The 24368-nt window shown below is 45.6% G+C and overlaps 1 protein-coding gene and 1 long non-coding RNA gene across 7 annotated transcripts in view; both read left to right on the forward strand.

The window, feature by feature from the left end:
* The window catches only part of NFIA (nuclear factor I A), a 360965-nt gene that overhangs the window by 75192 nt on the left and 261405 nt on the right, over nt 1-24368 (forward strand). The window lies entirely within an intron of this gene.
* LOC115349681 lies at nt 18873-19566 on the forward strand. Its single transcript, XR_003926189.2, has 2 exons — nt 18873-19081; nt 19237-19566. It is a non-coding gene; the product is annotated as an uncharacterized LOC115349681 (long non-coding RNA).

Below are 24368 nucleotides of genomic sequence, written 5' to 3' on the forward strand. Positions count from 1 at the left end.
TGGATTTGTTGGCCACTGCATCCAGGCAGTCCTCAGAGTTAAAAGCCGCCTGTGCTGTTAGCTGGCTGCCTCGATAGATCTCCCTCCATCACACCTCCTCAAGAGGACTTGCCGTGTAGCTCTGCCCTGCATTGCCAAGGGTGATTTGCTTTCCCAGAGGTAAAGAAAATTCATTTGTAAGTTGTTAACAAGATGGAAGCTGATGAATTTGACAGATATTGTAGTTCTTAGCTCTGCCTAAATAGTCTGGTCTGTCCACATTACCACATACCTTCTTTTCAAATCAAATCTAGATTTAAAGGAGAATGAAAGGGACACTTTACAGCCCTGACTGTCCTCAAATCAAGGCACTGATGTCCCAGACAAGCCCCAGCTGAACCAGTTCTCTGCCTGGATCTCTGTACCTAATTATATTATCCCATGCTGTGGCAGATTAATTCTGACTGTGCAGGAAACTCCTGCCCATTTGGGTCATCTCTGTGTGGTACAGCAATTGTGTGGAAAGGACCGAATCACCCCAATTCAACTCCAAACAAGGAAAACACAAGAAAGCATCACAATGTTGTTCGTACTCCAGTTCTATATTAGCTTGAAAAAAATTACAGCAGTGCCATTTTCAATTCAGTGTTATGCTGGAAAGGTTGCAAATTAATTAGAATTATGCCTTCTTTGTGCCAAGTGATAATTTACTGCAATTAATTATCAAAAGATCTACTGCTGTCAATTATGGTACTTGCTCTTTGGGGGGGGAGAAGCTATTTACGTATAGCTAAATTCTGTAACAAAGTTCCATTTCACTTTTATTGTTTTCAATTAAACTATCATCATTTGCTTTCCCTCTGCCAAACACAATAAAGACTTGTTAAGAACTAATCATGCTACTGTGACCTTTTTTTTAATCCAAACACTAGCTAGACCTGCACTGAGTCAACACTCCTATTGTTACACCTGCAAATTGTACGTAGAGAGGAGCATACTTCAGAATTAATGAGCACAGCTGTGGTCTCTCTTACATTCAACACTTGTAAAATAGACCTCTTTAAAGTGCCATTATCACAATATTGATAGAGTTATTTATAGTACTGCAAACGTTCCCAGTCATAACAGAGTCCTTGTTATCCCCCACAGCAGTTCATGTTGTTGCCATCTCCTGGACTCATTCCACAGTTTGTGATAAGGCACCAGGTGGACAATCCTTCACAAATGAACTATAAAAGACATTAGGAAAACTTCTACATAAGCAAGTTTTATAGCTGGGAATAGGTCAAGCTGTCAAGACCCAGCCTGCGTAAGACTTGTCACGTTCTTCTGCTACGCAGTTTCCCATATTTTCTGGGTGGGATGTGAAATGAAATTACAGGCAGCACAAGCTGCAAATGATCTGGATGGTATTGTCCAAATTAGAGCTGCTTTTTGCAGTTACTAATACTGTTTTACCATAATTCAGTAAAACAGATGTAAGTTCAAACTCTTGGTGTCAGTCGCTGAAAACAAATATCACAGGTGCCAACTTTGGTTGCTAAGGGAATACAAGCTTCTTGGGCTTCACAGTATGTGTGCAAACAGCTAAAGACTGTCCAAGGCAGAGGTTCTGCTGTCAGCAGGAAGGTATTTGCCTTTTTCAGGTGTCTTCCTACTCAGCTTGATCTCCTGACACATTGCTGAAGTATCAGCCAACGTGGTCCAAATGAAGTCAGTAGGAGAATTAACCAGTGCGAGTTTTCCCAATCTCGTAACCGCAGCGCAGAGTGTTTATTTGTGATATTATTCTTATCATAATATTTCATATTATTCTACAGTTAAGTTTTGTCACACTTGGCTCTGTATCCCACTAAAGATCTGGATACAGCTTTTGTGGGGATACATTCATGGGAAGGTCTCCAGAGCCATCCTGCAGACCCAGCAAACAAGCAACTGTGAACTTCAGTGCAATGGCTACAGCCATATGACCGTTTCCATGTTCTGCAACCAGCCACGCTTTACGGGTGTTTGAAGTGAGCACGAGAGAGTCACTTTTGCAGATGAATCACAAAGTTACATCCTTGTGAGAGCTTGAGAGGTCACAGATCAGGGGTGAGCACTGCCACTTACATGGATGGCTATTCTCCAGCCAGCTCATGCAGGTAGCTGAGGAAGAAAACCGAGGCAAGTCTTGGACCATGCAGCCATTGCCACCAACACTTTTATTCCCTCTTTCTGGTTGCAGTGCTTTACTTCTCTTGTTATAGGGCAGAAAATAACTTTGCTGCTGATCCACTGTCCCTTATCTGAGGCAAATAATTTTGTCATAATTCAGCCTTGATTCTGGAAAGACCTGCAGAAAACACGCAAGTCCCCAAAGAGTAAAAATTCAACAAACACTTTGCTACTTATGATTTATTTCCCCAGATCCATCTATTTCATATCTTAAGTGCTTCATGGCTGAAAGGTCAGATCTAAAATAACCTAATATTCTATTTTCCCTCTGAATTTAAGAGAATACTTCCATTGGACAGGACAGCTCAGAGGACCAGCCGAGCAATGTTTATCTCACAGGTGTTGCTGATTCAGATCTCCTAGAGGCAAGCAGGCTTGTGTAGTGATTCCCAGCTGAATGGCTGTTTGGCTTACGTGAAATTATTTGTCAGCTGTTCCTACATCTCTGGGGAAGGGAAGAGGTGAATCCTGCTCTTTCTGAGGCAATGGGCAGCTAGGGTAGGTACATTGATATGGAGTTTTAAATCCCTGAATTTCCCCTGGTTGGCATGTATCAAGCTGGACTGCTCAGTGAGGATTTGAATATATATAAACTTTGTTGTTTGTAAGGGCTCTTGCAATATCTGACTGTTGCACAAAACTTATCTCCAGAAGCCTCTGACTTTTTAATTGACCCCTCCCCCTTTTTTTGTTTTTACTTTTGAAGGATTTCTGTTTCCAGGTTTGCTTATGTCTGTGGCTTGTACCTATGTGTATTCTTACCATAATTCGGAGCACCTCTGATTTTTTTAGTGTATTTATCCTCAGCTATATCAGTACAGTAGGAAAAAAAGCTCCAGAGACAAAGCGGGGTGGGGGGGTGGGGGTAATCGAAAACTTCCAGTTACTTTTGGAAGAGTTTTCACATTTTGAGTAGCCTTTCAGGATTTTGGAAATGTTTCTATTTCTCAACAAGTGGAAGGAAAGAGCCTGTGTAGTTATGGGGATGAGGAGTTCTGTGGAAGCAAAGGAGGAGAGAAGGCTGGTAACTAGGGCTGTCACCTCGGACCCTGCTCTGCCATTTTCCTCTGAATAAGTGACCTTGTTAATAAGAAAATGGCTCTTCTAGAACAGTGCTCTTCTCTAAGGAAAAACTACAGCTGGGCTGAAGTGAGAGACAGGGAGTAGTACATTGCTTTTTGTTTCCATAGACTTACTGAGGAATGGCACGCAACTTCGGTGCACATGTGATTAAACTAATCTAGTTAAAATCAGAAAAGGATTTCTCATAATTCAATTGGAGTTGTTTTTAATGTTTGGACTTTGGTCAAGGACAGCTTTATTGATTGAATTTAATTGCATATATTTTCCTGTCCATTTATTGAAGCCCATTTTTCAAGTCACTTGAGAGGCTGCTAACATTTCAGAAAGGGGATATGCCAAAGCATTGCTTTAATTAATTATCTTTTGGACATACAGTAGTCGCTACTTGGCCCGAATTAAATCCGTTAGAGAATGTGATAGCATAATTACTTACAGGTATCCAAAACTGCTTTTAACTGAATTCTCTAGGAGGTTATGCACAAGATTTGTCTTGCCCTTACACTGGATGCAAATGTCTGGGATTTCAATGATAAATAAATATTTCATCAACTGAGGACAGATTTTTCTTGTTTCCATGTGTTGCTGATAGACTAAAATTCTTGTGAGGTCTTTATTTTTCCTTAATATATAAAATAAAAGTCTTTTACAAATTAGCTCAGTAACTCTTTCAAAATATGTAAACATGGTGACCCTTGAGGTAAATAGGAAACCGTCTGTGATTCTGACTTGCTTTTTTTTCTTTTGAACCGTGCTCAACCCTCAAAGATTTTTCTAGACAAAATTGCACATTAGCTAGATTGCTTCACACTGTGTTCTGATGACATGAAGTCTGTGATCCTCCAAAAGTTACATCAGCCTGCTTCCAAACATAGCGAAGGGCTAGATGTTCCCAGCCTGGAAAGACCTATGGGCTGGAAAATTCTGTAGGAAGGGCAGCAGCCATGTTACACTGCAAACCCTCATGCCACAGCCCTACCGCTTTGCTGAACTGGAGCTGTAGAGGTAGCGCTGCTCCTGTAAGCTCTGTCCCTGCTTTCCTCCTCTATTTTCTACGGTCTTTTGCTCACAGTCACAGCTTCTTGCCTTCAAGAATTTCTCAATCTAGCAAAGAAATTGTATATGTGCATGTCTTTAAGGACGCAGGAGCTTCTGCTGGCAGTTGTGGACCCGTCTGCACGTTGGGCTCAGCTCTCTGGCTCTGCACTGAAAGTACCTGGCATCATTCTGTTGTTTGTGAAAACTAAAAGTAGCAATAGTTGCAGCTGTTAAGATTGTATTGATCAATAATAGGCCTAAGTAGAAAACATGAATCTACCTATAAAAACTCTGGCATACAGTGCTTTTCAGGTACCCAACTATTTTGTAGGGAGATACATAAGGCCAGACTAGTTTCAAAACCTGCAAATCGGACATAATCCAGACTTATATTCATTCTTACGTAAGAAAGCATAACCCTTCCTTGGAGTGAGGGAATGTTCCCACAAAGAGCCCAGGTTTTATCCTCTTCTTACACTAGCTCTGTGGTTAACAAATGCAAGCTGAAATACCCGATGTCTGTAATACCTCCCCTCAAAACACCCGATATTTAAATGTTGCCTGATTCACAAAAGTTTTGCTCAGGAATCTAGTGATCGTAGCTGATAAAAGGCACAAGGAATTCCTTTCACAAGGACCTGAACCACAGATGCTTATGTGATTTGAGGGCCACTGAACATCGACAGTTTTACCAACTGAATCAGAATTACGGAAACACCTGCATGACTGCATCTGCAGACTCAGCTAAATTATGCTTCCATCCAGCCACATAATATCTAATGTGTAATTCTTCTGCATTTTAATCAAATGCATTGTAATGTCAGTACAAAATTTCAATATGAATGCACCTTAATGTTGGAGTAACTAATAGCTGCTATCCATTAGTACCAGTTAGGAGACACACTTCCGACTAGGCAACAGGGGCATGGTTGTTTTAACTCATTACCTGCTTTGTAAATGACATTTAATTGCACATGAAGAGGGGATGTTCACAGGACACCACTGGGAATGCAAGACTGAGCACCCAAAAGTTAGCAAACGTTTGAAAGAAGGTTCCAGAGTGGTGTTCATGAACCCCCTGCACAGTGAGACAGTCTGTGCACTCTGCCCAAATGGTGCCTGTTCCCTATAAAACCTGCAGTGAGTTTAGCAGCTTAATGCTAGAAAACTTCTGCTGAGCATGTGCAAACTCTGAGTTTGTAAAGGCTTTTCAGATGTGATGGATTTTTGAGGCTACCGTAAAGCATTTCTTAAGAAACAGATGATGGGCCAGTCTCCTAGTTGTTGCTTTCAAACAACGATGTCATCAGAGCTTTTCAAGGACAAACTACCAGAACAGTAACACTGAAACATTTGTTTTCTAGCACCTTTCTTGGAGATAGATGAATTAGTCTGGATAAAAGTTTTCCAGAAAGAAATCAGCCTGATGAAAACATGAATTTTGGAAAATGTCCTCTAATGGCTAATACCTGGCAAAGTTATGACCACTGAAAATCAACCTTTAAAGCAGGAAGCACTGGTCAACCTTGGGCAACGGCTAACGCTGCCCAAGTTTCACTGCTTGCTGAAATTGCTGAATGTGTCGTTTGGCTCTGTCCTGAGATGTGCTTCCAGTTTAGCCTTCAGAAGTGAGTCCCAGTGCCCACAGGACTGAATTCAAGACTTCTGCTCTGGTACAAGGTTCTGCCCGCAATGTAGCTGGTGGGATTGGGGCCAGATCTTCTGGAAGACAGATGTTGTCGTTCCATGGTACTCTGTTATCAGCTTGTTCATGCTCCTAGTACCGTTAGAGAAAGCCTGAAAGCATGGAGTGAGGTAGAAAGTGAAGATTTAAACTGAGTAAATTCATTCCTGAAATGCTGGGTATTGAAACACAGTGCTTCCTGCCTATGTTTGACTTGACTTTAGTTCATTGGTCCCTAGTGCACCCAGAATTATAGCTCAGTAAACATCTTCAAGGATCATACATTTTAAAAAAAACCAACGCTCCAGGATCTCAAAGTGTGGCTTAAAGGCAGAAAATCTCCTAGCAGAAAAGAGATTGAGAGAACACATCTTGACTTGGTCATTTCCCCTTTCAGATGTGGACACGTGTTCATTACAAATTACACTGAAATCAGTAATTATTTTCATATGGTTAGCAAATAATAATGATTCAACATTTGCATGTCCCTGAATTGCAGTGGAGTGGGATTACAGATGGTACAAGATGCATCAGTTTTACAAAACATATTGAAGACTTCAACTTCATGACGGAAAGTGTTCTGTCATCACTTAACTTATATGCACGTGAATACCAGCATAGTGGGGAGTCTGCAGTTATGAGAACCACTAAAGATACGAAAAACAGGTACACAGAAATAAAATGTAAATGCTCAAAGTTACCTTAGCTTTCCATTTATTTTCATAAGTACTGAATGTTAAAGCTCCCACCATCCTGCCTAGACAGAGCCACAGACAGAACCCAAGCATCCAAGTCCCACTTCACACCTTAAAAAAACCTGCCCTTTCTACAGTGGAGAGGCTTAACTGTATACTGTTGCATGGCAAACAGAAGGGAATACACAGAATAAAGCTACTTTACGCAATAACCTTAGATTCCAGTTCGTGTCTATGAAGTATTTACTCTGAGCCTGCAAACCCCACCGAGCGGCTCCCATATGAAAGAATGAGAAGGAAAGGGAGGTTGCATTTGGTGGTCCTGTTAAGGGCAGTGATTTCTAATAACAGCAATGTTTGCTGTGAGTGATCTGGATCAACATCAAAAAAACCCCCATCTAGTCAAGTGCCCAGCAAGGGGTCTATTCTCATGTCCATGCTCATATGTTAAGTCCCATTGACAAGCATTAGTGGGAACTGCATGCACATATGGATATGTGAATAGCCCTAATGGGAGCTGCATAAAGTAGCGTTCGACTATACAGAAATCACTTCAATCGCCAAGATAAAATAATCTAGGGGGAGAAGCCTTAAAGAATGCTGTGAAAAAAACAAATAATTTAAAGAAATTGATAAATAATGGAGGTTAAAAATGAAACAACAAAATAAAACCAGGATTAGAATCTGTTCTTTGAACTAAATAGTAAATGAGAATTAGCTTTTAGAAGTTAACCCTGGCCAAAATTTACAGAAATGGCTGATAACTCGGTTCTCTGATTTTTAGAGCCTCTTTGTCTTACTGTGACTCTATATTCTAAATAGAAACGAGAGACGCAGCAAAAAGATGTTACTGACAAGACATGAGTTAAGAAAAGCACTGGTAAGCATTACTCTGCTGAAGAACAGGGTACATGAAATAGTGGCAGCTCTGCGATAGGTCAATGATAATGACGCTTCTGAGGTTATACAACACCGACAGCCACCCTATAAATGTCAAAGCCTTGCAGAAACTCCCTGAGAAAGGTTTCCTGCTACCTGAAAAGCCTCCAGCAGCCAGTCTGCTGGACAACAGACACCTCTGAAGAGTTTGTTCTCTTTCTGCAGGCAATCTTCAGGTTTTTCCCTGAAGCCACTGCCTAGTTCAAAATCCCATCGTGATTTGGAGAACTGTTCTTACTTATACTTACATAGCTGAAACAACAAAACCTTTCCTGACAGCCACACATAAATAGGTGTAATGAACAATGAAATCATCAATTAATAGAGCAGACAGCAATCACTGCTGAAGAGTTTTAAGACAGTGATAGGCGCCTATATTAAGAGCCTAAATTGGTGGGATATGGAGTGGATGATAAGTAACCTGTATAAGTCAGGTCTAATTGTGACCAAGATCACCGGTTTCCTTACCTTGTTCTGGTGCTCATAGTGGAATGCAACCTCCTGAACGGCAAGTTATCACAGAGTCCTGTATGTCTATGTACGTCTCACTGGCTTCAGACCGCGGTCCAAACTGTTCCAGCAGCACTGCTTTGGAACATCCGGAGGTGAAGCAATCCTTATGACTGACAGTGAAAGCTCTTATCTCACAAGTTGTCCTTTTCCAGTGGTCATTTAAACCAAGAGTCAACCAATTAATCATGGTAAACCAAAGCCTGTTGGGTCCCTGCTGGCCAAAGCACTTGAGAAGACAAAAGATATCACGTTCCAGCTGACACCTGCAAGTAATTACACATGGCGATAGCAGCGGGTGAAAAAACAAATTGAGAACCGATGCTAAGAAGAGAGATGCATTTCTTTTTTGTATAGACTGAACTATTATCTGATCTCCAAGAGCCTGAGGGTCTTAGAAATCAAAGGCAAATTAGGCGAGATAAAGAAAATCCGTTGCCAGGTGTTCACTTGGAAAATGATAAATCTCCAGTGATTTTCACCAGTGCTAGGAGCTGATTCCACTTCTCAGATGATACTGTATTTTATAAGGCTATTTTACCAGGCTAGTGGCAGAGGGCAACTGCTCCACACAGAACAGAATCTGGAGGCCCGCTCTTCCCAGAGTGTCTACTCTACCTACCAACAGATCTTTCAATCTGTCTCCAATGTTTTTGGATATCAGGACACATATGATGCGTAGCAAAGACAGGCATGCGTTTTTAGGAGAAGCTAAAATATGGTGGCTGACCCTTTGCTGAAAACCTTGTGAAGAAAAGAGAAAAGAAGATGAGAAGATGGCTCCTCCTCTGAAGAGTACCAGATGACTGCAGACAGGTAGGAGAACTCTGAGTTATGTTCACGTTTAGTGAATATTTATTACATTAGCACTGTTTGAATATTACTGAATGCTGGTTAGAAAGGGAATGATGGAGATAGGTTCGATTTAAGCAATATTTGGTATTAAAACTCACAAGGCATGCTATGTTTTCAGTACTGAATTCTGTTTTGATAAAATCCATGATACGAAATTGGTTTTACTCTACACGTGCATTGATATAGTAAGTATCTAGAAATCCTAAGCAGAAAATAATGTTGCAAACAGCAGTAAAGAGATGTGACAACATATTTTGTCTTGTTTTCTAGATTTCCGCTTCTGGAAGATAACCTATCCCCATCAGACTTCTTCCTATCGAAAGAAAAGAGGAAGACCAATTTATGTTCACAGATTGAGAAATAAGTCGCCTTCATGTCATACCACCACACGCTGGATCTATCAGTTATTTTAAAGATAAAGAAGTTCCTCCGATTACTTCCTTCCCAGAAAACCATTTCAGCTCGTGTTTCACTTTAAGCTGCTGAGTCGATCAGTGGGACAATTTGCTGCTTAGAGTTGATTATCAGCATCACTGCAAGCCCAAAAGGCAGGTCATCAGCCACTGGATCGATCTCTGTCTAAGTCCCTGAGACTATCTAGCTGTCCAGGCTTTGCCATCACTGACATTTCTATGTCCCCCAAACTTTTGGCATTTGAGTTATCAATTAATAATGCTGCTGGGTGTCTTTTTTGCTTTGGCTTGTTATTATCAGTGTCTCTTGTATGGACAAGTTGTAGTAGTTATGATGCAGATACATAGACTGAAATACCATCAGTTACTTTCTTCACTTATACATATATATATATATATATATATATATATATATATGGCCGATGAATAAAATGCATGCATTTCGTAGAGGTTTGTACTGAAATTGCCCTGAAGAACAGTGCTCTCTGGGAAACCACCAGGACCACCTGGAGGCACATTTACCTTGCAGTTGGTGGAGTGTGTGAGGGAAGGCCAGACCCTAGGCTGTAAACCCCAGCTAGCTACAGACGGTTGAGAGGCTGCCTCAAGTAAATAATTCGGAGATGGATACACAAAAAAAAGTGCCATCTCTTCATGCATCACATGAAGCATTGTCAGCCCTACTGAGTGGAGTTACTTTGCAGAGCTTGACTCAATCACCTGAGCTGAGATTTTACAGATGATGCTTAGCATAGACTGAAAATGTTATAACCATATAGAACGGCATCTTCCCAGGAGCATCCTTCTCTTGGGGGAAAAAAAGCTTGATCCTCACCAGCTGTACATGCCAGTGCTGCTCCCACAGAGGAAGAGGGCTGCTGATCCACAACAGGGATGGCTGGAAAGACTGGAGGGAGCAGTAGGGGAGACCTGAGCATGGAAATATTTCATATTGGATATGGTTACATCCATCTGTAAAATTAGTAACAACACAGACACCTGGTAGTTAGGTTTCGCAGGCTAATGAATATGTTTAAGGGCAGAAAGGATTCTGCCGAGCCTTTACTCTGACCTCCTGCACAAAATCGGTCTATGCTATTTGATTTTATAGAGTTTAGCTCCCAGCTTTCATTAGGGGCTTGCAGGTCATTAGGGTAGGCTGAACTGTGCTTTGTCTGAACTTAGATGTGAGACCCCCGAGAACATGCTAGAGCTGAAAGAAATGGGATGAGTCCCCTACTTTTCTCTTCCTTCTGCATTACGCTGAGCTGTACTTGGAGGCACCGCGTGGTGGTATCGTAGAGTCTTGAAATGGTTTCTGTTTGTTCACGATTTTGACAGTTGTTGAACTTTTCAGCGGGGTGAGAGCGGAACAGGTTTGTAGGATGCAGAGAGCACATATACACGTTTGGGAACTGCTGTGGTGGGTTTGTACGGCCAGAGCGGCAGGAAGCTGCGTGAGCAGCAGGACAAGTGACTGTCAGCGTTTCCTACAGGAATCAATTGCTGAGGCAGCTTAAGAAAAAGAGGTTCGGGGTGAAGTTTCAGCCTAATATTCTGTCTGCAACTCCCTCCTATCCAGGACTGTCTTATTCATACTGTGAATAAACAGACTTCCAGGTAGAAGATGCCCAGAGCTGGGGTCACTGCTGCTTTACCAGAAAGCACAGGCAGAGCTCTGAGGAATCAGCTATTTCGTGCCAGGTGGCAGGCAAGGGGTGACAGATCTACTGGTAGGGGGCTGCCTTTTGGTGGTTTTGTATAGCTCCATCAGCACATAAACTCTATCTTTTAAAATAATACGTTATTAGAGATATACGAATGTGTGATATTTGCACACCTGGCCTGGGTCTGGAGAGCCCACAAAATGTGTTAGACTTGTTATTACTTGATTATTCCTTTGCACAGGTGTACATTCCCTCTCCCAAACACTTATGAAACGTCTCTGCTGGTGTACATAGACTCACAGCGTTGAAGGCTAGAGAAAGCCGCTTGATATATGACAACTCTTTGTGTGCCATTGCCCCTGCATTAAAGACATTAACTTGGTTTTGATTGCAGCAGGTCTTCTGGTCTTGCTTTGAAAATATCAAAAAAAGACAGTATCCACTTCATGCCTTTAGAGTTAGCCTTCAGCCACTCTTGCTATTAAAAAAAACCCCTAAATTCTCACTTGAGTTTTGTTTGACTTCGACTTGCAGTTATCCATTTTTCTCCGAAAGATTAAAAATGTCATCGGTATCCAGCAGATACTTCCAGAGAGATCTCATAGATACTTAAATACTTACACATTACACTCCTGTCACGTCTCAGTCTTCTTTCCAGTAAGCTAGGCAGATTGAGTGCTTTAAGTCTTTCACCATTAAGCACTTTCTTCAGCCCTGAAATCCTCTCTGTGGCTCTTTTCTGCACCCACTCCAGTTTTCCAACGATCTTTTAAAAGTGCGAGCACCAGAAACCGCATAATCTGATATTGTCTGTATTAAAACCAATTGTGTTTGAATGGGCTCAGCTCATCAAGCAACAGAGATCACTTGGAGTGTCATTCTCATCATTGTCTGTCACTCCACCAATGTTCCTGTCACCCTCAAGTTTATCAGCTGTGAATTTACAGTGTTTACATCCAAATCATTGAAGAAAACATTGACTAGCATCTGACCTGATGCTGATCCTGGTAAAACTCTCCTGTTTGATAACGCTTCCTGATTCATAGCTACTTTTTAACAGGCTGTTAGCCAATTCCTAATCTAATTAGTGCATGCTCTGTTGCTATTTCTAATGTTTTTTGATCAGAATATCACAGAGTGTTAATTCTAATCTCCATAAAAAATGAATATCATATCTCTTCATTGACCTTTATCATTCAGTCTTTACCTTCATCATATTATTTGATGCGCCTCATCAAAGAAAGAAATTGCATTTGTCTGATAAGGCTTATTTCTCCCCAAACTGTATTTACCATCATTAATTATACTTCCATTCTTCATCGTTTCAATCCATGGCAGCTTTTCCAATACACGGTAACAGCTCGTGACGTGTCAGAGGCCTGTCTTTGAGGTCAGTACCTGTGTTATCATCCCAACCAAAACAACTCAATTCTTAAACCCACTCTTTGAGAACTGATAGGTTTCATTGTAGTGGCTTGCTGCTTGTTTACACTTATGTATCATCAGGTGATTAAAAATGACTACTGACCACGCTGCTTTACGTGTAACCTGTGAAAAAACTCTAGCAGTATGTATGTGCACTCCTAGTCTTGGCCACTGTTTTCCAAGTGTTTCCCAGTGACCGCTGCTACAGAAATCATTACAACCTTAGACTTCCAGGGAGAGCTACACGCTTCCTGAGGCATGCCTTAGAAGAACACCATGAAAGGGATGATGATGAAATATCAGCTATCATGTAACTATCTATAAATGTTAGATTTCTACAAAGTGATTCCACTGAATTGTAATTAAGGGTTTGAAAGTCGAATGATTTTAAGTGCTAGTTTTAATTACCGCTTGGTGAACTTTAGTGTGTTAGAATTGTCACAACTTTCCTTTAGAATTAGTGTCAAGCCAGGCAATACAGTGGGAAATTATTAACTCATACTTCGGTTCAGCAATTATCTGCATTACAAGGTTTATGCAATTAGCTGTTTAAGATGTCATTATATTTTGCCATCTGGTACACAGGAGTTTATGCATATGAACAGGCACGTGTTGAAGTGATTTTCACTATATGACTCTTGATCTCAACCCAAATCATCACTATAATGAGTGGAAGACACAGTGTACAGTACATTAGTGGCAGGTGCATACTATCAACTTCATTTTAATAGAAGACTTTCATGTTTCCATTTTTAAAGTATTCTGCACAAGTGTTGAAAAATTAATTGCTCGTTTGCAATTTAGCAAAAACTGAGGACATGTTATTGCTAAATGCTAAGGAACATCAGTTTTCAGAAAAGCGGCCACTAATTTAAGTTCTTTCCATCTGTAACTTCAGGCCAATTTCTGCTCCAGACAATAAGAAAGTCTCACTGAAGTTCAGCTTAAAACGTTCTCTCGTTTCATGGTGAACATGCTCAATTACCTTTGATAGTCTCACAGCACTGAAAGCCTCTTGAGACTATTGCAGAGCAAGCTGCAAGGAGGCCTTAAAACCCACCTGTGGTATGGTCCATGTGCAACAACCCCCAGTCCCCACCAGTGCACACGGTACTGTGACCTGTGTCCTTGGTCTTACCTCAGGCTGTCTGATGTCACTTTTGCCTGTTGGCTCGCATTTGACACGCAGATTTTAAATCTGGGGAGAAAAGGTGTTGCTGTCGGCAGCCTACCACAAGGAAATCCTAGCTTCCAGGCGGTATAAATGTAAATATCAATAATGACAGCACTGCGTACTTAGATAATACCTGGTATTTCTGATGCATACTGCGTCTAGTGTTCTAAAAATACTCACAATCTTTCATTAATTAAATTGCATGCAGCTATTAACCTCATTTGACACAAGGAAACCGGTCTCTGGAACTGTAAGAGACCTCCTCGGTCACAGGAAGGCTGTGCAGAGACCGAGAGCGAGCCATCAGTGGGGACTGTATTAACTGAACTGCAGTGCAGACTGCTAAAACTGGGCTGCAGCTGCAGTGTTGTCATTTAGCTGTGAAAGTAGGTGCAACGGTTCGGGGCAGGACAAGGGTTTGACCGGAGGGAATGGACAGGACAGCTCCTGCCGCTTCCTCCTCCCAGCTGGACTAAGTGCTAAACGTGGGGACTGCTCGCGAGGCGACGCAAATGGCGTGAGTCTGCTGGCAAATCACAGTTCTTAGGAATATTTATTATTCGGAGTTCTGGTATTACACTCTGGGCACACCCTGCATCTCGGGGCAGTGGTGTTTGTCTCAGAGGGGGAGAAGGCGCCGTTCCCAGTCCTGCTTCCAGCCACGGCCCTGGCGCGGAGCAGGGGACAGTGCTGCATCTCCACGTGCAGCGGCTGCAACTTCATTATTGAATTACATTAACAGGCCGCCCTCTAGTGTCATATTTTATTACATGGGTTAAAAAAAAAAGGCTAGGCGGGTAAAAATTCACATTTTCACTTAGCGAACACCAGCAAGCGAGTCACCCGTGGAAGCAGCCATGAAACATGTATACAGCTCATGTTAGGAAGCCCTCTGTCAGGTTAGAATCCCTAAAATTTGGTGTAAAAGGAGATTTCTACTGAGGTTCAGGAAACCGATCTCAAAAGGCGCGAGGAAAATATCACTCAAATCTGTGCACGAACACGCCGAGGAGCAGAATTTGCCTGCTCTCTAACATCAATATTAGCATTTCTGTGGGTGGTTATACCAATGCGGTGGTATATACATGTGTCTATACCTCTAACGTGAAGTGTTTCATCGTCTTGTACATACATCAGTGTCATTCGGGGAAACACCAGGAAATGTCCTTCACGGCAACACTCCCAGTGCACAGGCTTTTCCTTAGGCTAAAAACAAAAAGGTGATAGACATAAGGTAACGAGCAGTGATTATTCAGGAGTGTACAACGTTTCAGAGCTAAAATGAGAAAATACTAACACGGAACAAACAGGTAAATACTTTTTTGCTCTGAAATCTTTACTGGCATTAGGGGTCATGCTAAATAAACTCATCAGGGCTGCCCTTACTGGGCCAGTTAGGAAGGGGGAAGCTGGACGAAGCACATCCACCTCTAAGACTGTCGGCAGGCCAGGCCAGGCCAACAGCTCGTGTAACTTAGCATGTGAAGACAGTGCAAGTCCATCCATTTACATCAGCCGGAGGCCTGTCCTTGTGTATTAATGTTCCCCGATGCTGAAGCCACCTGCCTATCTTCCATTCCACTGAGCATATTTTGTCTCTCGTGGGAGATCTGGCCGGTCACGTTAAAAAGCATCCTTTCCTTCAGGTAAATAAAGGGAATAACCTCAGCGCTGATTGCCGTGCACCAGGACCCCTCCGGTCCTCGCTGACCTGCTGGAGGCAGGGGTCTGCCCCTCAGGGCAGCCTCTGAGGGGCGACGCTGATGGTGTCCCTGGAAGGGTTGGGTTGTGGAAAATGTGCCCTTGTTTTTCCCGGGGGGAGCGCGGCACCTGCCTCCTCCCTCCACCTCCAAACCCCCTCTGGAATTACGGAGGTAACCAGGAAGCCAGGGGAAGGAGCGGGAGCCACCCGACTTTCCCCTTCCCACACGCAGGTGGCGGGACAGGGAGGAGGGCCTGGCCCTGCTAACACCGGATCCACGCACCGTGGCTGACGGAAACGGCAGGCAAAGCGAGGGGGAAGCTGCCCGAAGTCACGTTTCGCTCTGAGGCTTTAATCCGGGCTCAGCCGTGCCCACCGCGGCCGCCACAGGCGCAAAGGCAAGGCGCTGTCGCCTCGGCCGCCTCGGCCGCCTCAGCCGCCCGCCTCAGGCGGGCCCCGCGCTCCCGCCTCACCCTCCGGGAGGGGGCGCTGCGCCGCCCGGCCCCCGCCGCTGAGGCGGGAGGGGGGGTGTGGTCTGTGTGTGTGTGTGGAGAAAGGGGCGGGGCGGTGGGGAGAGGGGCGGGGCGGAGGGGCGGTGGGATGGGATGGGCGGGGCGGCCGGCGGCCGCGCGCGCAGGGCCCGCCCGCCCACGTGCGGGCCGGCACGTGCCCGCGTCCCGCGCACCGTCGTGGCAACGCGGCGCACGTGCGCGCGGGCACGGACACGCGTGGGTGTACGTGCGCGCGCACGGCGGGCCAAGGCGGGGGGGGGGGGGGGACGGGACACCGGCTGGTCAAGGGGGCCGGTGCTAAAAATGGCGTCGAGCGCGCGGAGGGGAGAGCGGGGCTCGGAGGAGCCCGTGGACGCGCTGGTCTAAAAAAAACTCGAGTGGAAAAGCCGTTCGGTTTTATCGGTCAGGCGCTCTGACCCGAATTTTGCAACCCTGCAGTAAGGCAACTGGAATTATTTATTATTGTTTCTTCTTGTTAATTTAATTAAGCCTTGTTGGTGTAGCATTTTTTTCCCCCGTATTAAAGGAAATGAAGTCAACATCATTAAAAGGAGTGGAATAGGCGTATGCCAAAGTATTTGTAAGAGCACGTTAAAAATATTCTAATATGAATTCCAGCTGTCTCGCAGGCCACGGGTAACTTTTCGTAAGAAATCCAGCGACGCCGCAGCCCCGCCGCCGTCGTCCGTGGGCCGAATGCAAATTTGTCGCGACGAGGGGAAGGAACCTTCGTTACTTCCTACGATCACACTTTTTAAATCAAGTTAGCTCGCAATTTATAAAGGCCTTTGGCATCGCCTTTGGAGTAAGTCTCGTGACGTTTGTAATTAAAGGCAAATTGCACCGACCTCATCTGCTCCGGAGAACAGCAAAAAACCCCGGTGAGGCCGGCCCAGTGCCGTGTGGGGCACGTGGCACGGCTCGGGGGGTCCTGCCCGGGGGGCAGCGGGTTGACGGGGTACCTGGGTGCCAGGGTACCCACACGCCGGGGTACCCGCGTCCCGGGGGATGGATTTTGGGGAGTCTGTGTGCAGGGACAGCCGGGTGCTGGGGTACCGGTGTGCATACGTGGTGGTATACTGGGGTGACTGAGTACTGGGGTGACTGAGTACTGGGGTACATGTGTAACAGGGTACCTGTGTAACAGGGTACCTGTTTAACGGGGTACCTGTGTGCAGGTGTAGGGCTGTACTGGGATACCCGTGTACAGGTATAGTGCTATACTGGGATACCTGTGTCCTGGGGTGTCTGAGTGCTGGGGTACCTTGTACTGGGGGGGGGGGGGGGGTACCTGTGCTCTGGGGTACCTGAGTACTGGGGTACCTGTTTGCTGGGCTACCTGTGAACCAGGGGTACCCGTGTGCTGGGGTACCTGGCCCCCCGCCGCCCCGGCTTCCGCAGAAACTTCCAAGCTGCCATAAAACCATCCAAAGGGATGAGGTGAAGAAGGGGGACCCCGGCAGGATCTGCAAAGGGCCCCTCCCCTGCGAGGGGGGGGCGGTGTCTCGCTGCTGCCTCCTTTGCAATCCCGTGGCCGGAGGGTGCTGAGCACACCGGCGCTGGCCCACGTGTGCGGGAGCAGGCTCCTTTCCCTGGAAGGGGAAGGCTTTGGGAAGAGCAGCACTGCTACAAAGAGGGAAAAGCAGCTTGACCGGAGTCTCCATCGGACGGGGAAGACAGTCGGCCACGACCGCTCTTCCCTTCCACTCAGGTGTCCTGTGTTCTCCTCTGCTCTTCTCCTTCACTTACCGATTCTCCTTCGCTTACCGATTTTCCAAACCGTGGGCGAGAGACAGGATTTTCCACGGAGATTCAGTGTTTTCTCCGTGTTGCACACGCAGGAGGCCTGCCCGCAGGTTACCTTCGCCAAGCAGGGCAGAAGTCACTTGCACCAAAGTTTGGAGCTCAGCGACACTGAAAATCTGGAGATCCTTCTTGAATTTAATGAGCGGGGTGGGGGAAATCAAGAGTTTGTTGCTGCGGTGCAACCGTAAAAAACAGTTTCAGCCTCCTGCCCTGTGTGCAGGATTATTGTTGGGGGGCTTATCCCAGATTTTATTAGCCGTGTAAGCATCTACCGGCGGCGTGAAGCCTGAAGCCGTTCAGGCATTCCTGAAACTTCTCCCCCTGCCACCCTGCCCTGACCCTGGGCGCAGCCAAGGGGACCTGGCAGAGCCCGTGCCGGGACGAAATCCCCACGGATTGTGTCAACCCCTGAATTAGAGCGATGCCACCAGCACTTTTGATACTGATTTTCTTTTTTTTTTTTTTTTTTTCTCTACCGTTAAAGGATGCAATGGGAAATAACAAGCCAACCCGCCACAGGGCCTAACGAGGTATGAGGCTGGCAGGGTCTGCGTCCCGCTGCCACTGGGGAGGGAGCCCCGCGACCCCCCTCTTATATACACAGACATACATATATATTTAAGATAGATGTTGATATGCAGCTATAGACGTGGATATGGTGCTCGCAGCCGCTGGCAGGCAGCCCCCTTGCTGGGCGGGAGGGCTCGGGGGCGGCGGCTGCCAGGTGCCCCCCTCCCTCCATCCCTCCATCCCTCCATCCCTCCTTCCCTCCCTCCATCCCTCCTTCCCTCTCTCCTCCTCCATCCCTCCTTCCCTCCCTCCGCGCCGCCCCCGCTACTTTTGTTAAGACTTTATTTTGCAGCGGGGGTCGGGGGGTGCCGGCTTTCCCCTGGATTTCTCCCCCCCCCCCTTTTTTTTCTTGGCGCATTCATATATATTTTTTAATTTTTTTTTTTTTTTTGGGGGGGGGGGCGGCTGCGAGCTGGCCAAAAACTCCTCGGCTCTCCGCATGTGCGTGATTTAGAGTGACATAATTGCGAGCCGCGGCTGGAACAGCGATAAATCAGCGCGGTGCTGCCGGGACTCGCCCCAGCGCCGGACGGAGACTGCGGCAAAAGAGGGAGGGGGGGGGAGAGAAAAAAAAAAGGGGGGGGGGGAATAAGGGGGGGGGGGGAATCCGGGGGCGGCGGAGCGAGCGGCGGAGGTTGCGCGGGTGCGGCGCGGCTGGAGCGGCGGCGGTGCCGACCTGCGCTTCTCCCGGGTTTTGGGGTTTTTTTCCTTTCTTTTTTTTTTTTTTTTTTTCCTTTTTCTTTCCTTTTCCTGTACCTTAGATGAAAATGGCGAACCACTGACTTGGCGAACGTTTGAGAAGGCAGAGATGGCAGGTTGCGAGATTTATTTATTTATCCCCCCCCCCCCGAAAAAAAAAGCCAGACCAAAATCAAACAGCAAACTTTAAAGGCTTTGCTTCCTCCCCCCCCGCCAACCTTTCCTTCCCTATTTTCTATTTTTTTTCCCCATTGGCGATTGCGCTGCCAAGGCTGTGCCGGAGGGGGGGGGCACGGAGTTGCGACGCCCATCACCGCCGCCCACGCCGGGCAGCCTCTGCTAGGAGAACGGGCAGAAATCGGGCAAAACCGGGCAGAAATCGGGCAAAACCGGGCAGAAACCTGCCGGGCTGCGAACTTTCTCGGCGAGTAAAAACGGTGCCGCGGAGCGGGCGGATGCTGCGGCGGAAACTGCGCTCCCGCGTAGGGATTATTCACGGTTTTATTTATTTTATTTATTTTTTTTTTTTTAATTGTCATGCCACAGATCTACAACTGTACGTGCAAATAAAAGCGAGAGCTCACGGATACCGCTTTCCTTACCAGCGAGGACTGAGTAGTTAATCCAATAAGTATACGTATTGTTTGGGGCGGGGGGGGGGGGGGGGGAGGCAGTTAATCATGTATCGCAATGTATGGATAATATATATGAATATTAAAGCGACGTGGGGAAAGAGTCTCGGCGAGGGGGCTCCTTCTGGGGAGAGGACAAAGAAGAAAGTGGAAACAATCTTTTAAAATATTTTCCATTCATAAAAATGGCAGAGGGCTTATACACCAGTCTATTTCTGCGTCTGACTGAACAGCTAATACGTTATTGCCAGCTTCAAAAGATAATTGTAGTGTCGGTAGAGACCTAATAATACAGTAGCACATGTAATTTTAAACAACACCTCATTGTTTATTGGGATGTAACTTTCCCAAAGTTTATTTGTAGCATTAAGAGATTTTTAAGTGCAGAACAAATTGCAAATGAGCAGCTGTGGGGCGATGCACGTTTTGTATGGCTACAAGAGTTTCTATATTTAGTGACAATCTGAAGCTGAAGAGGATAAAAAAAAAAAAAAAAAGAATATCTGTAAGGAAATGCTTATTTCCTCCTGGAGGAGGGGGGAGCTGGGCTGGGGGATCTCCGGGCTCGGCTTTTCAATTTTCTGAGGGAGGAATAATATAGTCTGTGTGCCTCTGCCCGCAAGCTTCACGACCGTACTACGTACACCTGCTCCATAGGCTCAGAAATAACCTTTTCATCCAAGAAGTTAACGAAGGGGTCGGGCATACATACGTGGGGCGGTGTCGTGATTTATGTGTTTTTCCAGGAATCCAAATAAAACCGTAGCTGAGCGTGTCCCTTTGTAAGGGCCACCTGTGCATCGCGCCTGGCTGTTCCGGGGGTTGCCCTATGGAAATCATCCCAGCCCAGTATAGAAGTTAACACAACAGTCGGGTGAGCAGAGGATGGTCTCACCTTCTCCCTGCTGCTGAGAGAGGAGAGCAGTGATTGTCACAGGCAGCCCACACGGATTACACTTCTTTTTTTTTTTTTTTTTTTAAAGAAAAACTTCTCTTCTGCAAAAACAAAGCAGCCTCTTCAGAGAGATCCAGTACCAGCGCAGGGTGCCCATCGCAGGGATCTATATTGCCAGGGCTTACAATGCGGCAGGTCAGTGAATTACAGTAATAAAGACTTCAAAAAAAAAAAAAAAATTCAGGTGCTGAGACTAACACATTTCTTTCGCTGTTCCAAAGGAGCCGTAGGCATTGGGAAAGGCAGAGCAAGCAAACCGGACTGGGTACGCTTCACTCTGTGATTTTTTATGACATCTTTTAGGCAGAAGCATTGGCTCTTGTGCAGATTTCAGTTCGTACAACCAACCTTTGCACGTGAGATAGATACACACGACTTTTATGACTCACTCCTTGCACGTTATGAAGTTGTCTATAAAATTAGAAAAGGTAGGGAAGTAAAAAGTTACTAATCACGATGGAAGAGTATTACTTTTTATCCCCTAAAATTTAATTTAGTTCAAGGTTTATGGGATAAAAGTGGCTTTTCTGAAATAGCTGTACCAGACAGTGCCTGTCCTTCTTATGAAGAATATAGACCTTACCACCTTTTAAAGAATACCTAATTTAGGGCTGAAAAGGGTAATTTTTATAGCAGAAAAGAGGTGACACAGAGTTAGCAAAACTTGTGATGGAAAACTTTGCTGCTCTGTGTCTGTGAGGAAAGCAATCAGACCTCATCTGTGCTCTGGGTCAGCAGGGCTTACACTATTTTGAAAAAATAGTTGCGGAAGAGGTTTGCAAATGAATTATGTGCGACACACGCAATGCCAGAAAAGCGGTAATAAACCTGCACCTGTTACTGTGCCCTCCTTGCCAGTCTCTAACCCAGGTACGAAGCTGTCTGAGTTTTTGTCTGAAAAGGCCACTCAGATTTACTTATTTATTTATTTTCTTCCCAGAACTTTAGCATAGATGAGAAATGTGAAAAATGACTTAGTACTTAAACAGATTGCTGGTTTGATTTTTATTTATTTATTTATTTATTTATTTAGGGAAATAACGCACATCTCATTTTGGAAGTTATAGACCACAGAGAAAAGCGTGCAGCAAAGGGCAGTAGGGAATGCATGTTAACTAGGGCTAAAATACCACTGCTGCTCCTAACTACCTCAGTTTCTTGTTACCTGAATCTTACAAAGTCCAATTAGCAATCCTTAAGCTTTATTTTTCACACCATGTATTGCATCTCAGCTTTTATATTCTGAGCCAACCCTGAACGTAAAATGTTCTCACATGAAAAACAGCAACAAAAGACATACTTTCCTTTTGAGAAATATATTGCATAAATATGACAATGCCTAGATATATAATATACTAAAATAAATAGTGTGTGTGCGTGCACGTGTGTGTATGGGCATATAAACATTGTTTGCCACACCATGTTTATACCACTCTTGCACAAACTTTATTCAAGCAAAACTTTCATCGAGGCATGCAAGATTAGGTCCAAAGTGTTTATGCCAAACTGCCTGATAAAGCACTGGATTTAGGATGACGGCAATATCAGTACCGTACGCTGTAATCATTTGGTATCGCTGGAAAATGATTTGGTACCGTTGTGAGAGGTGTCCGTCAGCTTCCAGCAGCGATAACACCGCGGGACTGTGTACAAATAAAATATATCTGAGGGCAACTGTACATACTCGCCTGCTTTCCAGGTTGCGAACGGGGGGTTTATCCAGCCGGATGGAGGCATCAGCGTGGTGGGCAGGGACACTCGGGTGCACGCCGGCACTCGGCGTAGCCCGGCTCCGCCGCAGAGCTGGGCCAGCGGGCACTGCTCAAACCCATCAGTAAATCACAGCGAGCTTATTAAACTCCATTTGCTTTTGCAGGGAACTTTCACTTTGCGGTATTTTGGTTTTTCAACTAAATTCTGCTTGGGAAGGGGTATTTACGTTAAGATAGTATTACCATTTATTTTGCTCCCCATTAGAAGATCTACAGCAAAACAAAAGGGGGAACGCTGCCTATCGCGCCTCTCTCCGTTCTGTTTGCTTCCTTTCTGTAGTCTGCACGCTTTTGCTGGGGAGTTATTTCCTCCACAAATGCATCTTGCAATAGACTCGACACCCTGTAGAAACGCCTTACAAGTCTGCAGGCATTTCTGTGATACGCTCGGCACCGGAGCCAGCACCCCACGTACGGCCGTGCCAGGCAGCAGTGCCTCCAGTAACTCACGGTTAAGTAGATTTCACAGAGAAAGGGATAGGATTGACCAATTTTTAGTCCAGTTATCCCACTCGCCCTTAGCACAACTACTTTAATGCCCATCCCCACGTGTACGTGGCTTTGGCGATGCACCTATGGCCCCGATCCCGAATCCCGGTGCAGCCGCCCTCATCTGTCAGCTGGGGACCGCAGCACCTCTTCATCCTCCCCTGCTCTCCTGCTGGGAATCATGGTGATGGGCAGCAAATACTGCATGCAAAACGTTATTATTCACACGTATTTAGCGGTGTAAGGTGGGAATTTCCATCAAACGTAGTCGTCTGCTTATTTAAGCTACTCCCTGAAATTGGGAGCCTGGAGGTTAAACTTCTGCCTACCTGCCCTCCTGTTTAAGGGTAACACAGCGTTTGCACGACCGTGGTGTTTACTTATATCGCATCAGGTTTGGAGCCTTCAGACTGAGGAGGAAAACCCCGTTATGCTCAGTTCTCCGTGTACGTGTGGAATAATAAAGCAATCTCTTCCCTGGAGAGAGTCTTACGGACTACTCTCCTTTTGAGTACCTTCAGAATCTAAATTTCACAAAGGACGGCGGGACCGGGTTAGGCACGGCACTAACCTACGGCTCCTCCACGACATTTCTGCTGGGATTCGTAGCCAATTCCCTAGTGGGTCATGGGATGCCGCGGAAACATCTGGGCATTGATTCCCATCAACCGTAATGGCATTTAAGTCTCTAGATAGTTTTGGAGGTGCGAGTCATAGCAGCGTATGGCTCTAAGGTCTTGACGGAAAGGGGATCAGGACTGACCCCCCCGGTGATTTCGGGGGGCTTCTGAATCTCAGCGGGGCGAAGCTAGCCCCCAGGGCAGGCGAGCAGCCACGGTGGCTCTCCCGAAGCCACGAACGTCGCTCAGGGCCCTGAAGAGCCCCGTCGTCAGGATGAGGCCTCTAACGATTGCTGCTGTATGTTAACAGGCCATACCACGTATAGACCGGCTATTGTCAGCGCTGATCCTTGTCCAACTGACGGGCTATTCAAAGCGCTTCTCAAGCCTCTCCAAAATCCCAGCTTGTTCTACCCCGATGACAGCCATCCCTCCCATTCGGAGTTTTCTTTGTACGCTTGATAACATGGTGGAAATCCCTTATTATGCTTCTTTTAATAATGCTTTCACATGGCAAGGGGACATGATGTTTTAATTTATGCAGTACACATCATCCTTCGACAATTTGCTAAGAGGAACCCTCGCAACCTAAGCCGGTGCCGAATAACAGAAGTTTATGCAAAACCAGTGGTTTCCAACCTGTGGTCTCCAGACCGCTGGGAATCGGCGGGCTCCTTCGGAGGGGTCACCAGGAGGTAACCGAGAAAGCAGAACCGCTGCCGGGAGGTTCAAACGCGGTGCGTACGGAGCTGCGCTGTCACCGGCGCAGGTCTGAGGCTCCCTGACTTGAAACTGAAAATCACTATCTGAGGGTTTTTTTCTTTTTTCTTTCTTTTTTTTTTTTTTTTCTCCTCTCTCTGCTCAATACGCTGGGGCTGCATCCCTCTGTGTCTTTAAATACCTGCTTGAGTTGATTTAAAGCAGTGAATTTGGAG

This window comes from Aquila chrysaetos, chromosome 12 (assembly GCF_900496995.4).
Source record: "Aquila chrysaetos chrysaetos chromosome 12, bAquChr1.4, whole genome shotgun sequence".
Lineage (NCBI taxonomy): Eukaryota > Metazoa > Chordata > Aves > Accipitriformes > Accipitridae > Aquila > Aquila chrysaetos.